General features: G+C 40.1%; 1 long non-coding RNA gene across 1 annotated transcript in view; it reads right to left on the bottom strand.

Annotated features, from left to right (window-relative positions):
* LOC149975856 (uncharacterized) overlaps positions 1 to 13,925 on the bottom strand; it is a 49,351-nt gene extending 35,426 nt beyond the window's left edge. Inside the window, exons 1-2 of the long non-coding RNA XR_016487805.1 lie at positions 13,719 to 13,925; positions 13,145 to 13,262 (exon numbers count right to left, since the gene is read on the bottom strand). This is a non-coding gene — a long non-coding RNA (uncharacterized LOC149975856). The remainder of the gene's footprint in view (positions 1 to 13,144; positions 13,263 to 13,718) is intronic.
* Between the last annotated feature and the right edge of the window lie 2,601 nt (positions 13,926 to 16,526).

The following is a 16,526-nucleotide window of genomic DNA, read 5'->3' as shown; positions in this document are numbered from 1 at the left end:
TTGCACTGCATGGATCACCAGTGTGGTCGAATGCAACATTGCTGTATGGTGCACTCAAAATGAATAGCATAGCGCCACAGTCAAATAATATTACTAAAACATTTATATTCATGAAATCACAAATTTTGAAATTATGCTTTACAGCCAAAGCAATCCAAGCGTTTGTGTAAGTTTATCGATCGAATGACAAAACATTAAGTCCACTTAGCATCAGGTAGCTTGGTCACGAAAATCAGAAAAGCAATCAAATTAATTGTTTACCTTTGATGATCTTCGGATGTTTTCACTCACAAGACTCCCAGTTACACAACAAATGTTCATTTTGTTCCATAAAGATTATTTTTATTCTCCAAAATACCTCCGTTTGTTTGTCGTGTTATATTCAGAAATCCACAGGAAAGAGCGGTCACGACAACGCAGATGAAAATTCCAAATAATATCCATAATGTCCACAGAAACATGTCAAACGTTTTTTATAATCAATCCTCCATTTGTTTTTAAAATATATAATCGATAATTTATCAACCGCAAGAAATCTTTATCAGTAGGAGAGGGAAAAACAATTGCTGTCCAAATTCTGTTGCGCAAGCAAAACTCATGTGACCACCTAACGCGATGTTATCTTTCTGGCTCATTTTTTCAAAATAAAAGCCTGAAACTATGTCTGAAGACTGTTGACACCTTGAGGAAGCGATAGGAAAAGGAATCTGGTTGATATCCCTTTAAATGGAGCAAAGGGCGGCTATGGAACTTGGAGTTTTCAAAATAGAAGCCACTTCCTGGTTTGATTCTTCTCAGGGTTTCGCCTACAATATCAGTTCTGTTATACTCACGACAATATTTTGACAGTTTTGGAAACTTTAGAGTGTTTTCTATCCTAATCTGTCGATTATATGCATATTCTAGCATCTGGTCCTAAGAAATAGGCCGTTTACTTTGGGAACGTTATTTATGGGGGCAGTGGATAAGGCGGACATGATAAACAGCTTCGTGGAATGCACTCGGAAAACGACCAAGTGGTATAAGAAGATATTTTTCCATCTGATCGACACTGCTGCCCTCAACGGCCACATAGTTCACCGCCAACTAACAGGTGAGATGATTATTGAACAAGGTATTTTTTTGTAAATGGACATACAGTTCACATACAAATTACGTACAGAAACTACTATGACGTAATAAGGCATTTACTTTGATAGAAACACAGCCTGGATTTCAAATCAAATCAAATCAAATTTTATTTGTCACATACACATGGTTAGCAGATGTTAATGCGAGTGTAGCGAAATGCTTGTGCTTCTAGTTCCGACAATGCAGTAATAACCAACAAGTAATCTAGCTGAACCAGGGTGTCTGTATTGATGCCTCTAGCACTGAGATGCTGTGCCTTAGGCCTTAGACAACACAAGCTAATACTTATCTGATGCAATTAGCATTGTTTTACAGAGCTAATAGAAGAATGTAGCTAGCTACATAAGCACAATTGAATATAACACCATAAAGGTTATGAAATTAGTAATGTTACCTCGCGTGTCCACGGTTATAAGGAATATACACCAATATATTATGCTCCATACATACAGTGAGCTACAGTTGAAACGGCATAACACGACATTCATAAACTATTATAACATAATAAAGCACTCACTTTGATAGAAACGCAGCCTGGATTTTAACCAGGATGTCTGTAGTGACATCTCTAGCACTGAGATGCTGTGCCTTAGACCACTGCGCCACTTGGGAGTCATAAGGCCAGGGTAGCTTCAAAATACAACACAAGCTAATACTTATCTGACACAATTAGCATTGTTTTACAGAGATAATAGAAGAATATAGCTAGCTACATAAACACGAATGAATATAGCACCATAAAGGTTATGAAATGAGTAACGTTACCTCGCGTATCTGCAGTTATAAGGAATATACACTAATATATTATGCTCCATACATACAGTGAACTACAGAGGAAACGACATAACACGACAAACAGAAAATATTATAACGTAATAAGGCACTTACTTTGATAGAAATGTACATATTTCCAAAGTTATTATTCGTAATGAAAACAACAATGACCGCGATGCGGGCAACAGACAGAAAATGTGAACACGTGTGTGCACATCCTATTCTGACAGGAGATGTGCAAATGTCTGCAGACTTGAACTGCACAAACATTTGGGAAGTGCTCATGGAATTTTGTCCGGGTCAGAAATGTCAAAAAAAAATGTATTGTCCGCAAAAGTAAAAATTACAAATTGTATGTGAATGAATGAGGAGGTGGAACACACCTCAATTCAAACTGTTCTTAGAAAATAAAAACTTGTTAGAAAGTTGAAAACAGCCTATAAATAAAAACAGGCTGCATGCCTTGGTTTGGGGGCAGCATGGATTAAATGTACAGTTGCGTAACAATCACATTCTGGAATGAAGGGAACATTCTAACGTGCATAAATAAACTCACTCTGGGGATATTTGGAACTCATGTATGAAAAGGTATAAACAAATTAGGCACATTTGGGCAGTCTTGATACCATTTTTTTAACAGAAATACAATGGTTCATTGGATCAGTCTAAAACTTTGCACATACACTGTTGCCATCTAGTGGCCAAAATCTCAATTTCACCGGAGCTGAAATAATACATTATGGCCTTTCTCTTGCATTTCAAAGATGACGGTACAAAAAAATATACAAGAACAGTTGTTTTTTTCTTTGTATTATATTTAACTATGCCTTCTCAAGTAAAACCCTCACGCATCATACTACCTGCCCTCCAGGACACCTGCATCACCCGATGTCACAGGAAGGCCAAAAATATCATCAAGGACAACAACCACCTGAGCCACTGCCTGTTCACCCCACTATCATCCAGAAGGTGAGGTCAGTACAGGTGCATCAAAGCTGGGACCAAAAGACTGAAAAACAGCTTATATCTCAAGGCCATCCGACTGTTAAATTAACACAGAGGCTGCTGCCTACATACAGACTTGAAATCATTGGCCACTTTAATGAATGGATCACTAGTCACTTTAATAATGCCACTTTAATAATGTTTACATATCTTGCATTACTCATCTCATGTATATGCTGTATTTTATACCATCTATTGCATCTTGCCTATGCAATCTATCTTGCCTATATTTATATGTATATATTCTTATTCCTTTACTTAGATTTGTGTGTATTAGGTAGTTGTTGTGGAGCTGTTAGATATTGCTGCACTGTTGGAAGTAGAAGCACAAGCACTTCGCTACACTCACAATAACATCTGCAAACCATGTGTATGTGACCAATACAATTTGATTTGTATTTTAATAAATATCAGAGACTCGAACCATCTGCCTCCTGTGTCTGCATCTGGGTCTCAACCTGTGTCGTTATAGAAACAGACAAGATGGCGGTGTACACATTGTTGTATTACATCATGGAGCAAGAAAAGTACATTTTAATAATGGAGCATTTTCTAAATTCAAACTGCAACTGGACACGGACATTTTATGTGACTCCTGTTTCCCTGAATCGAGGACGAAGACGGCATCGCTAAGGTTGGTTGAAAATTCTCTGTACTACACCAAACAGTACATATCTTGTAACTCCCAGTGATGGATACCAAAAATCTTTGATTAAATCACATAATCTGGTGTAACAATCTGTAGGTAAGACAACTGGTTGTCATGGTGAAACAGTAAGAAAATTCAGTACGTTCAGAGAATACTTGTAAAGCTTTGTGAGGAGTGTTGTCATGATCAAACTGCCATTCAGCTCGTTGTGAGTCATCTGCTTGAAATCCAGCAAGATTTTGAATCCCTCATGAGGGATACAGCTCACGGGAGTTCTGCTACAATGACACGCAGGCAAAGGAATTCTACATTTAGAATCCACTCTAGGAAAGAAGCCCAGGCACCACATGGTATTGTTTGTAAGACAAAACAATATAATTGTACTCCATTGTACAGTTTGATCTGTGCCAGCATAACATCAACATTAGGGTAGACTAGTTGAACATGCATACATGTGCACAGGTGCAGAGATTACATTTACAACAATATCTAACCTAAAAAATAAATAAATATGGCATAACCCTCAACCTTTTCACAGTGACCTTGTACGTAGGTAGGTAGGTAGGCAGACAGGATCTACCCACAGCCATGTCTATCAGGCATGCATGGGCAAATATGTTTTATAGTTAAACCAGCTTCAGTTTTAGAGATTTACAACAGTAAATGCAATACTTGTTATTTACATCTATTGGAATCATGTAATGCATCATGCCTATAATTTTGTGAGATTGAAATGCATCCACGGTCATAATCATAACCAATTTCAACCCTTGTCAATTATGATACATAGCAAGATCGTAAAATTACAATTACAATGAACAAAAATATAAACGCAACAAATCAAATCACATGTTATTTTCACATGCGCTACCATTTCACGGTAGACCTTACTGTGAAATGCTTAGTTACAAGCACTTAACCAACAATGCAGTTCAAGAAATAGAGTTAAAATATTTACTAAATAAACTAAAGTTAAAATGAATTTCTAAATTCAAAAAGTAACACAATAAATGTACTATAATGAGGCTATACACAGAGGATACCGGTACCGAGTCAATGTGCGAGAGTACAGGCTAGTCGAAGTCATTTGTAAAGTGACTATTCATAGATAATAAACAGAGAGTAGCAGCAGTGTAAAACCAAATGGGAGGTGGGAGGGGGGGGGGGGGGGGGGGGGGGGTGTCAATGTAAATAGTCCGGGTGGCCATTTTATTAGTTGTTCAACAGTCTAATGGCTTGGGGGTAGAAGCTGTTAAGGAGCATTTTGGTCCGAGACTTGGCGCTCCAGTACCGCTTGCCTTGCAGTAGCAGAGGGAACAGTCTATGACTTGGGGGACTGGGCCTTCCTCTCACACCGCCTAGTATATAGGTCCTGGATGGTAGGAAGCTTGGCTCCATTGATGTACTGGGTCATACGCACTACCTACTGTAGTGCCTTGCGGGCAGATGCCGAGCAGTTGCCATACCGGGCTGTGATGCAACCGGTTAGTATGCTCTCGATGGTGCAGCTGTAGAACTTTTTGAGGACCATTGCCAAATCTTCTCAGTCTCCTGAGGGGGAAAAGGTGTTGTTGTACCCTCTTCACGACTGTGTTGGTGTGCTTGGACCATGATAGTTTGTTGGTGATGTGGACACTGAAGAACTTGAAGTTCTCGACCCGCTCCAGACAGCCCCATCGATGTTAATGGGGGCCTGTTTGGCCCACCTTTTCCTGTAGTCCACGATCAGCTCCTTTGTCTTGCTCACATTGGTGGAGAAGTTGTTATCCTGGCACTACAGTGCCAGGTCTCTGAACTCCTCCCTATAGGCTTTCTCATTATTGTCGGTGATCAGGCCTACCACTGTGAGTTGTGTTTGGCCACGCAGCCATGGGTAAACAGAGATTGCAGGAGGGGACTAAGCACGCACCCCTGAGGGGCCCCAGTGTTGAGGATCAGCGTGGCAGATGTGTTGTTGCCTACCCTTACCACCTGGAGGCAGCCCATCAGGAAGTCCAGGATCCAGTTGCAGAGGGAGGTGTTTTGTCCCAGGTTACATAGCTTAGTGATGAGCTTTGTGGGCACTATGGTGTTGAACACTGAGCTGTAGTCAATGAACAGCATTCTCACATAGGTGTTCCTTTTGTCCAGGTGGGAAAGAGCAGTGTGGAGTGTGATTAAGATTGCATCATCTGTGGATCTGTTTGGGCAGTATGCAAATTGGAGTGGGTCTAGGGTTCCTGGGATGATGGTGTTTATGTGAGCCATGACAATGCAACAATTGTAAATATTTTACTGAATTACAGTTCATTAGGCCCTAATCTGTGGATGACATATAACTGGGAATAGAGATATGCATCTGTTGGTCACAGATACCTTAGTACGGGCGTGGATCAGAAAACCAGTTAGTCTCTGGTGTGACCACCATTTGCCTCATGCAGCGTGACACATCTCTTTCGCATAGAGTTGATCAGGCTGTTCATTGTTCACTGTGGAATGTTGTCCCATTCAATAGCTGTGCAACGTCGCTGGGTATTGACGGGAAATGGAACACGCTGTCGTACACATAGATCCAGAATATCCCAAACATGCTTAATCTGTGACATGTCTGGTGAGTAAGCAGGCCATGTAAGAACTGGGACATTTTCAGCTTTCAGGAATTGTGTACATATCCTTGCAACATATCCTTGCCACTCTGGAGACTAACGTTAACATGAGGTGGAAGTCCTGGGTTGGCTTGGTTACACGTTGGAGGAGGCTTATGGTCGAAAAATTATGTTGCGTGACAAAACTGCACATTTTAGAGAGGCCTTATATTGCCCCCAGCACAAGGTTCACCTGTGTAATGATCATGCTGTTTAATAGCTTCTTGATATGCCACACCTTTCAGGTGAATGCATTATCTTGGCAAAGGAGAAATTCTCACTAATGGATGTAAACTAATTTGTGCAAAACATTTGAGAGAAATAATCTTTATGTGCTTATTAAAAAAATCTGGGATCTTTTATTTCAGCTCTTGAAACATGGGACCAATACTTTACATGTTGCGTTTATATTTTTGTTCAGTGTATTTACAGTTGCGGATGTTACAAATGCAAGGCGGGGTGCATGACATGTTAGCAGGTGCCAGGCTAACTAGCTAGCCAACTCCAGTCATGTGCTAACATTTGCTAGTAAACATAGCTTTTGGTGGCTCGTTGTGGGTTGCTGTTTAGTAACCATATCTGAAAGTAAAAAGAGAAGAGGTTTTACAATCGAGATAGAAAATAACTCTGATTGTAAAACCTCTTCTATTTTTGTTATTAATATGGCTACCGGTAGTTGTTTAGCTAATTTAATACTTATGTGAATAAGATATTTCAGAGTTTTATTTACACATTTGCAAAAATTTGTACATCTGTTTATGCTTTGTCATTATGGAGTATTGTGTGTAGATTGATCAGGGAAAAAACACGTAACGTAACAAAATGTGAAAAAAGTAAAGGGATCTGAATACTTTCCAAATGCACTGTATGTGTATATATTTGAATCATTTTTACTTTCTTTACTTTTACTCCCATGGGGAAGGGGTGGTATAGGGAGATTGTTCTCTGTGGCTGGGAAGTGAGAAAGAGAAAACACCCCCCCAGTTGCTGGGTGGAGACATGTTGGTTGGGTGAATGGGATGGGATGTTCGGGGTGGAGGCCCGATTCTTTTTTGTTTCATTTTCCCTGTTTTATACAGAATTGTGAGTGGCAGCCTACGGGGTACATGTTATATAAACCTATAACCTGAAATGGATAATTTACCTGTATCCCCCCAACAAAAAAATAACAAAACAAATACAAATATTGACCCCCAAAAATAATCGACATTTTAAAGAAATACACAGACAGACACAAACAAACGACAGGCACAAGGATGACATGAGGACTTGCAGCCTTGGTCATAAAACAGCAGGACTCTATCCCCCTGTCACAGGACTTGTATTCAGCTCTGTGCCACGGTAAAATATGTCCCCAAATACAGATGGGAACTCAACTGTGATCCACTCAAACATGCCCCCTCTGTAACGGAGTGTCACACTGAATATAGTGAAGAGGGAAAAATACATTTACACATAAGACAGTCGAGGAAGAAAGAATAGAATTGTATCGGTCCATCTCGAAAAGGAAAGACATTCATCTTGGGGATCTATATACAATAACAGGCTTGTTTGTCAAGGTCAGTGCTACACAATCAAAATAATTCAAGCTGATTGTGGTCTTGTTTACTATGACAAGTGACCACCTAAAATTCTAATTGTAGCGTAAATGTATTATCTACCAGCCAAGATGAAATGCTAAAGCAGTATTGGCACAAGGAGCTGTCACAAGCCATGTAGGCTGCCGTTTCAGGTCCAAGTGTGCACATCAACACATATACTGTAGTTCACGTGTCCATGTAGACCCATGTGAAAGAAATAGCATGTGGCATGTCAAGAATGTACACACCACTGAATAGGTGCCTTGTGCATCTGACTGTGTGTGTGTGTTCCACAGAGTGTAAGAGAGAGAAAGTCAGTGCCTGCTCTGGTGTTGTGTGTGCCCCTCTTTCCTTCTGCGCCGACATCTAAGAGAAGGCGAAGAATGTCAAAAGGGATTTGGCCGGGATGGGGCCGCACGGCACGCTGCCATTCACAATGAATCAGACACACGGCGAGCCACATTCAGCCTCCGGGAACACCCCGCACCCTCTTTACTAGTAGAACCCCAATCCTCACCTCCACCACCCCATTCCCATCTGCCCCCCCTTTTCTGCCTTAGAGCCCCATTGAACACAGGGTCTCCACGCCCATCCCCCAGTCACCCCCATTCCACAATCTGCCCACACACACACACGTTGGTGCACACACACACGTCCTCTTCCATTTATCGCCCATTCGTCCCTGGTACCCACCACTCTCTTTCTCTCTCTTTGAGAATCCTCTCCAATCATACTGACCCTCCCTTCCCCCGACCCCTCTCTCTTTTTCTTCCCCTCCCCTCCTCTGTGCTTCAGAGAAAAGAGCTGAGGGCAAGATTAGGGGTTGGCTGCCTCTTTGCGTTACCAGCAAAAATAAATATTCCAAGAATGACTCCTATTGCCCGGAGGATGTTTATGAGTGTACATGCTGTTCCATACACACACACACACACACATACCCACATACATACACACGCACATTTCCGCCACACACAGTGTGAGACAGTAGACGGAGCAGAGGGGGATCACCTACACTCATCTTGTCCCTGTAAACCCTTTACCGCATCATCACCTGTGATATCACTGAGCTCTGTCCTACAATGGCATGGCAGCTAGAAGAAAGGTGCCAACCACTGACGGATGGTAGAGAAGGATGGAAAATGATGAACAAATGGTCACTGTAAAGTTAATATTGGTTAAAAAATATACAGTACCAGTCAAAAGGATTTTTCTTTAATTTTACTATTTTGTACATTGTAGAATAATAGTGAAGACATCAACACTATGAAATAACACGTATGGAATCATGTAGTAACCAAAAAAAGTGTTAAACAAATCAAAATATAATTAATATTCTTCAAAGTAGCCACCCTTTGCCTTGATGACAGCTTTGCACACTCCTGGCTTTCTCTCAACCAGCTTCACCTGGAATGCTTCCCACATGCTGAGCACTTGTTGGCTGCTTTTTCTTCACTCTGCAGTCCAACTCATCCCAAACCATCTTAATTGGGTTGGGGTAGGGTGATTGTGGAGGCCAGGTGTCATTGAAATTTCAGTACTGAGAAAGACAAGTCATTTCTTAAAATAATCATCTTTATTTAATATCGATTAGTTATTGCAATAATGAAACCATTGGGTTTGACTGTTGGGCTGAGCAGCCTAACTGAAAATGAACAAACATATTATAGTTGAACTCGGAAGTTTACATACACCTTAGCCAATTACAATTAAACTCAGTTTTTCACATTTCCTGACATTTAATTACCCCCCTTTATCCTCCAAACATACTGATGGACATTATGGCCAAACAGTTCTATTTTTGTTTCATAAGACCAGAGAACATTTCTCCAAAAAGTACAATATTTGCCCCATGTGCAGTTGCAAACCGTAGTCTGGCTTTTTTATGGTGGTTTTGGACCAGTGGCTTCTTCCTTGCTGAGCTGCATTTCAGATTATGTCGATATAGGACTCATTTTACAGTGGAAATAGATACTTTTATACCTGTTTCCTACAGCATCTTCACAAGGTCCTTTGCTGTTGTTCTGGAATTGATTTGCACTTTTCACACCAAAGTACGTTCATCTCTAGGAGACAGAACGCGTCTCCTTCCTGATCGTTATGATGGTTGCGTGGTCCCATGGTGTTTATACTTGCATACTATTGTTCTGCACAGATGATCATGGTACCTTCAGGCGTTTGGAAATTGCTCCCAAGGATGATCCAGACTTGTGGAGGTCTACAATTTGTTTCTGAGTTGTTGGCTGATTTTCCCATGATGTCAAGCAAAGTGGCACTGAGTTTGAAGGTAGGCCTTGAAATACATCCACAGGTACCCATACAATTGACTCAAATTATGTCAATTAGCCTATCAGAAGCTTCTAAAGCCATGACATAATTTTCTGGAATTTTCCAAGCTGTTTAAAGGCACAGTCAACTTAGTGTATGTAAACTTCTGACCCACTGCAATTGTGATAGAGTGAATTATAAGTGAAATAATCTGTCTGTAAACAAAAATGACTTGTGTCTTGCACCAAGTAGATGTCCTAATTGACTTGCCAAAACTATAGTTTGTTAGAGTGGAAACCATCTCTTTATAGAAACACAGGATTAAACAGAACAGAAATGTCCTACTATTTGTTAACTATTAATATCAAACAAATCCGATAAACATGTCAAGATATTTGTGGAGTGGTTGAAAAACAAGTTTTAATGACTCCAACCTATGTGTATGTAAACTTCCGACTTAATTAAACTGTATATAGGACCAAAAAATGCTTAGTCAGGTTGGTTCCAACGTTCCCATTTGTCACCTTTGTCCATCTCCTGGTTATCTGCATGGGATGTTGTTATACTTCCAACCCGGCTTAGTTTCCCAGGTGCCAGAATGATGAGATAATGAGGCATTGTTCTAAACTCTTCCAGGCTATCTCTATCTCGGGTCACACACACCACATCTTGCCTATGGAATGCCAGCTTTAGGTTTTTATCACCAAGTCATTGTCAGCTCAAGCTATCTCTAGCGAAGCCCATGTCTTGACCCAGACTAACTGCCGGAAGCTAGAGAGGAAACCATCTCTTTACAGAAACGCAGAATTAAACAGAATGTCCTACTATTTGTTAACTATTATTATCAAACAAAAATGCAGCACTACATCACTCTCCTACTTGGTCAAATAGCCTTTACACAGCCTGGAGGTGTGTTGGGTCATTGTCCTCTTGAAAAAAAACAGTCCCTCTAAGCGCAAACCAGATGGGATGGCGTATTGCTGCAGAATGCTGTGATAGCCATTCTGGTTAAGTGTGCCTTGAATTCTAAATGAATCACTGACAATGTCACCAGCAAAGCACCCCCACACCATCACAACTCCTCTATGCTTCACGGTGGGAAATACACATGAGGAGATGATTAGTTTACCTACTCTGCGTCTCACAAAGACAGTGGTTGGAACCAAAAATCTCAAATTTGGACTCATCAGACCAAAGGACATATTTCCACTTGTCTAATGTCAATTGTTCGTGTTTCTTGGCCCAAGCAAGACTCTTCTTATTATTGGTGTCCTTTAGTAGTGGTTTCTTTTCAGCAATTCGACCATGAAGGCCTCATTCACGAAGCCTCTTCTGAACTGTTGATGTTGAGGTGTGTCTGTTACTTGAACTCTGTGAAGCATTTATTTGGGCTGCAATTTCTGAGGCTGGTAACTCAAATGAACTTATCCTCTGCAGCAGAGGTAACTCTGGGTCTTCCTTTCCTCTGGCGGTCCTCATGAGAGTCAGTTTCATCATTGTGCTTGATGGTTTTTGCAACTGCACTTGAAGAAACTTTCAAAGTTCTTGAAATGATGTGTATTGACTGACCTTCATGTCCTAAAGTAATGATGGACTGTCGATATCTCATCTTATTTGAGCTGTTGCAATAATATGAACTTGGTATTTAACCAAATAGGGCTATCTTCGTATACCACCCCTACCTTGTCACAACACAACTGATTGGCTCAAATGCATTAAGAAGGAAAGAAATTTCACAAATTAACTTTTAATAAGGCACACCTGTTAATTGAAATGCATTCCGGGTGACTACCTCACAAAGTTGGTTGAGAGAATGCCAGATGACCTGGCCTCCACAATCACCCAACCTCAACCCAATTGAGATGGTTTGGGATGAGTTGGACCGCAGAGTGAAGGAAAAGGAGCCAACAAGTGCTCAGCATATGTGGGAACTCCTTCAAGACTGTTGGAAAAGCATTCCAGGTGAAGTTGGTTGAGGGAAAGCCAGGAGTGTGCAAAGCTGTCATCAAGGCAGAGGGTGGCAACTTTGAAGAATCTGAAATATAAAATATATTTTGAATTGTTTAATACTTTTTTGGTTACAGTACATGATTCCATATGTGTTCTTTCATAGTTTTGATTTCTTCACTATTATTCTACAATGTAGAAAATGGTAAAAAATAAAGGAAAACCCTATAATGAGTAGGTGTGTTCAAACTTTTGACTGGTATTGTATATATTAAAATAATAGCACAAAATAAAAAAGTTACTAAACTATCTAACAGCATCACAAAGATCATAAGGAAATAAAGTATAAGCATAAGTTACCCTCTAGTCTGATAATCGATAACACAAACCTGTATAATGTTAAGCGTTTTGGGTAACACTTTATTTGTTAAGTCCATCTGTTGACGCTCTACAGACTATCAGTAACATTTCAACTAACTATCTACTAACCCTAGCCATAACCTTAAACCTTATCCTAAGCCTAAACTTAACCCTTAACCTAGCCCTAACCTAACCCTTATTCTAAATCTAACCCTAACCGTAACCTTAGCGAGCAGTAACCTTTGTAACCTTTGTTTGTTGATAGTATGACCATCTGTAGAGCATTGTTTAGATAATAAAGCATTTTACTTTTCCATCGTGTTCACGATGGAGGCTTGGTTGATTTCCATTTTTTAAGTATACTTTTTATCAAGATGATTGACGAGACCATAAAATAATGAGACCATGTTATTGTAACTTCACCAGGCAGCTGCTGCATATGTACAGGAAGAGGAAACCCCGCTAGGGTTTCAACTGTGGCACAGACACTAAATATTCCACCTTTAAAAACAAACACTACCACCTCATGCTTCTGTGACAGCTGTCGACTGTCCGACTTCTGAGCACACTTACCTAGGATTGGAAGTTAGAAGACATGAGCACCAAGTATGTGTTCTACGTCCATCCAGTTTGTTGGCTACATCCATAAATACATACATAAAGGTTGTGTCCCAAATGGCACCCTATTCCTTACATATTCTAACTCTTTTAGGTAGAGCACTATGGGCCCTGGTCAAAAGTAGTGCACTTGATAGGGAATTGGGTGCCATTTGGGATGCAGAGGACTGTGTTTCCAGCGCATTAGTTACCTGTTGATTTGTGTTTCTTCTCTTTGCGTTGACGCGTTTACTGTATGTCCCCTTTAGAAGTGAAGTGAGGAGGTTATAGAAGGGAAGTACCAAGGCTGTAGCTCAGGGCACCAATGACCTGTGACCAGCAGATATGGCATTTTGTGAGGTCAGCATTCCTAACAGACCTGGGTTCAAATACTATTTGAAATCATGTCACATGCTTTAGCTGGGTTTGATTGAGTTTGCATGTTGCAATGGAACCAATAGAACAGTACCAAAAGTGCAAATCTGTCCACCCGGCACTCCAGGCAGGCTCAAGGAAACGCGCAATGTACTTGAAAGATTTGAAACAGTATTTGAACCCCAGAGCCTAGGCCTGATTCCTAGTAAGCTTATTTAGATGTTGACTGTTTTTGTGAGGTCAGCATTTCTACAGCGATAAAATTATTTTGTCTACTAAGTAGTTCTGACATTGACTACACCTCTGAAAGTATGTAAAAGGAGTGTAGAGAGAAGCATGTGCAAATTTCACTTTATTATTTGTCTCCCTCGATGTTGCTATAGTGTCTGTCTTCTACGAAGAATTACTCACAGTGCTTTTGTAGACTTGCTTGGTGTGGTGCAATTGTTTGAACATGTCAGAACAGGATGGTTGTTTACAGGCTGCAAATGTTTCCTTCTCATTGGGTCCCTGTTGACTGGACTGCTATGGGAAGGAGGTGCAGCTGTGAGGTGACTTGTATGAGTATATACACTGAGTATACCAAACATTAGGAACACCTTCCTAATATTGAGTTACAATCCCACCCTCCCTCTACAAGATGTGTGTTCCAATACTTCCCACAGTTGTATCAAACTGGTTGTATGTCCTTTGGGTGGCGGACCATTCTTGATACACACGGGAAACTGTTGAGCATGAAAAACCCAACAGCGTTGCAGTTCTTGACACAAACCTACTACCAAACCTCGTTCAAGGGCGCTTAAATATTTTTGAGGGCCCAGTCACCCTCTGAATGGCACTCATATGCAACCCATGTCTTAATTGTCTCTTATTGACACCCTTGATGAAGATGAGCAATAATAACTGCATAAAATAAAGAATTCAAATACTGAACTCTACTGTATTTATGCTAAAGAAATGAGGGAATTATTTACAGTTTATTTCTATTGGGCACAACATAATCTGAAAAGCAACCACAACAAACTGCAAATGCATCCACCAAGTTTGGAGAGTTTCATTTGATTTTTAATTTATTTTCACCTTTATTTAACCAGGTAGGCCAGTTGAGAACAAGTTCTCATTTACAACTGCAACCTGGCCAAGATAAAGCAAAGCAGTGCGACAAAAACAACAACACAGAGTTACACATAAACAAACGTACAGTCAATAACACAATAGAAAAATCTATGTCCAGTGTGTGCAAATGTAGAAGAGTAGGGAGGTAAGGCAATAAATAGGCCATAGCGGCGAAATAATTACAATTTAGCATTAACACTGGAGTAATAAGACTCCAGCTTCAGTCATTTTTGCAATTCGTTCCAATCATTGGCAGCAGAGAACTGGAAGGACAGGCGGCCAAAGGAGTGATGGATTTGGGGATGACCAGTGAAATATACCTTTTGGAGCGCATGCTACAGGTGGGTGTTGCTATGGTGACCAGTGAGTTGAGATGAGGCAGGGCTGTGCCTAGCATAGACTTATAGATGACCTGGAGCCAGTGGGTTTGGCGACGAATATGTAGTGTGGGCTACGAGAGCATACAGGTCACAGTGGTGGGTAGTATATGGGGCTTTGGTGACAGAAGGGTTGGCACTGTGATAGACTACATCCAGTTTGCTGAGGAGAGTGTTGGAGGCTATTTTGTAAATTACCGAAGTTAAGGATTGGGTTAGGGTTAGGGTTAGGGTTAGGGTAATTTTGGATTGGAGATGCTTAATCACAAGCTTCTGAGTCACAAGCTTGATGTAGTCATTGCATGGTAGGAATATGGGACCAAATACAACATTTTTGACTACTTTAATTCTAAGAATTTTTAAGGGTATCAATTTTGGCCCGTGGCTTTTTGAGAAAATAAATACTAGTTGTTAAACTAGTAAACATGCTATTCTAAGGCAGAGGTTGTCGAGTGTAGGTCTTTCAGAGCATGCAGTTGCATGGTTTGCTAACTATCTGTCTGATAGAACTCAGTGCACTCAATTTGATGGGCTTATGTCTGTTAAATTGTCTGTATTTAATGGTGTGCCCCAAGGCTCTGTACTTGGTCCTCTCTTATTCACTATTTATATAAATGATTTAAACAAAAATGTCCAAAATGCACAACTTCATTTGTATGCTGATGATACTGTTATTTACTGTTGTGCCTCGTCTCTTACAAAAGCTTTCCAGAACTTGCAAACGGCTTTTTATACTTTTATACTTTTTATACTTCAACATACCTTGTGTCAATTGAAGCTTATCCTCAATACTGACTAAACTAAACTAATGGTGTTTTCTAAAGCAAAAAATAGACCTCTGAACCTTTCACCTATTACTTACTACCTGTCAGGGCAAGGAGATTGAGGTTGTAGCCTCATATAAATATCTTGGAATTTTAATTGATGACGGCCTCTCTTTTAAATTGCATATTCAACAATTTACAAAAAAATTGAAGCTGAAATTGGGATTTTATTTTAGGAATAAGGCCCGTTTTTCTTTTGAAGCCAGAAGGAGGCTAGTATCAGCTACATTTATGCCTTTACTAGACTATGGGGATATTTTATATATGAATGCTTCCGCTCAGTGTTTGAGATCAATTGACACCCTTTACCATGGCACTTTGAGATTTATTTAAAACTGTAAAACCCTTACGCACCACTGCACTTTGTATACCAGGGTTGGCTGGCCTTCTCTAGTCACTCGTAGGCTCAGGCACTGGTATACTTTTATTCACAAAGCCATTTTGGGTTTACTACATTTTTATTTGGGCATTTTTATTGTTCAGAAATGGGGTGGGTACTTTCTTCATTCGCTGGACTTTATCCTGCTAACTGTTCCAAATGTCCGAACTGAATTTGGTAAAAGAGCTTTTATGTACTCTGCGCCATTGTCTTGTAACGCCTTACAAAATACTTTTAAACTGGTATTTTTAAATCACTGATGAATGACCTTGAAACGGATTCCCTGACCTGTCAATGTTTTTAATTTGCTGTTTTTGATTTTGTTATACTCTTGTGAATTATGTGGTTTTCCATGTTATTTTTCTGTAATTTTTGTAATGACTTGGTGCTGCCTATCTTGGTCAGGACGCTCTTGAAAAATATATTTTAAATCTCAATGAGCCCTTCCTGGTTAAATAAAAAAACAAAATGTATTTTTCTGAGCAATTGTATTAGTATAATATCATTTCCACAAAATGTTTTG

Source organism: Oncorhynchus mykiss, chromosome 17 (genome assembly GCF_057628025.1).
Source record: "Oncorhynchus mykiss isolate SJ-2025 chromosome 17, ASM5762802v1, whole genome shotgun sequence".
Taxonomy (NCBI): Eukaryota; Metazoa; Chordata; class Actinopteri; order Salmoniformes; family Salmonidae; genus Oncorhynchus; species Oncorhynchus mykiss.
Note: the sequence above shows the minus strand (reverse complement) of the source record. Positions and strands in the feature narration are given on the sequence as shown.